This window comes from Prionailurus bengalensis, chromosome B1, assembly GCF_016509475.1.
Source record: "Prionailurus bengalensis isolate Pbe53 chromosome B1, Fcat_Pben_1.1_paternal_pri, whole genome shotgun sequence".
In the NCBI taxonomy this organism is placed as follows: domain Eukaryota; kingdom Metazoa; phylum Chordata; class Mammalia; order Carnivora; family Felidae; genus Prionailurus; species Prionailurus bengalensis.
Window position 1 is genome coordinate 98,905,055 of NC_057344.1, and position 1,415 is coordinate 98,906,469.

Genomic DNA, 1,415 nt, shown 5'->3' on the forward strand with positions numbered 1-1,415 from the left:
AACCGACTGAGCCACCCAGGCGCCCCAAAGAAGAAAGATTTTCAACTCAAGCTCACTAGAACACTAAGACCTAATCATCAGAGTGTAGGATGCTTCCCCCACACTCGTTCTTTGCATCAATAAGGCTCGTATTTACTAATAGGAGATTATAGCTAAAATTACCCTCAGGCCCTATTTTAGGACTCTATAGGAAAGCCAAAAGACAACAGTGGAGACAAAAAAGAATACTAGAGAAAATTGTAGCTTCTGACGCTCTAGCTACAGCAACCAGCAAACATAGCCTAACTCCTCGCCAGAAAAACACAAAACATCACACATTAGGCGTATTTACCTTAGTTCTTTACTCCCAATATATCATGTCTGGCTTTCAACAAAAAGATATAAGGCATGGTAAAAAAGCAAAACACACACTCTGAAGCGACAATGTAGCTATCAGAACCAGACTCATCTATGGCAAGGATGTTGGGATAACCAGATCAGAAATTTAAAATATCTATGTTTAATAATGCTAAGAATTCTAATGGAAAAAATGGGTGACATGCAAAAACAGATGAGAAATAAAAACAAAGGGATGGGAATTCTAAGAAAGAATACAAAGGAAGTGCCCCTGAGGATCAGACTGCGGGTTTTCTTGCAGGTGGGTGGCAGGAGCTCAGGAGCAAAGTACCAATGGCAGCAAGTTGGAGTGATGGTAAGATTGGCATGTAGAAAGTTTCTTTCCCTCTTCGCCTGAATTTTAGTTAAAAGGAGTGCAGCCAAAACTGTAACCAAAGGAGGCATCATGCTTCCAGAAGAATCTCAAGGAAAGGTATTGCAAGCAACAGAAGAAGCTGTTGGATTGGGCTCTAAAGGAAAGGGTGGAAAAAAATTTTAAAAATAAAGGAAAGGGTGGAGAGAGTTAACCAGTTAGCATGAAAGTTGGAGATAAAATTCTTCTCCCAGAATATGGAGGCACCAAAGTAGTTCTAGGTGACAAGAATTCTTATTTAGAGATGGTGACATTCTCAGGAAGTATGTAGACTGAAATAAATCATTATTGAAATGGTATCGAGTGAAGCTGTCTGTTCCAGTGAAGTTGTGAAATCTTTCATGTCAATAATTTCCATGTCTCTCTTTCATAATAAACTAATAGTATCCAAACTAAAAAAAAAAAAAAAACGATGTTAAAATTCAGAAACATTCTTTGATGGTTCATCAGTAGACTGGGCACAGCTAAATCACTGAGCTTGCCACAGATATATCAACAGAATCTTCCCAAATGAAACCTCAAAGGAAAAAAAAAATAAACAGAATATCCACGAACTGTGGGCAATTATGAAAGGTTTAACTATAACAGAAAGAGAATATCAGAAAGAGAAAAAGAAATAGAAGGAATACTTGAAATAATAATGTTTGAGAATTTTAAAAAATTAGTA

General features: G+C 37.1%; 1 pseudogene; it reads left to right on the plus strand.

Annotated features, from left to right (window-relative positions):
- The first annotated feature begins 688 nt into the window (after positions 1-688).
- Positions 689-1,024, plus strand: LOC122469027 (annotated as a pseudogene).
- Positions 1,025-1,415: the final 391 nt, after the last annotated feature.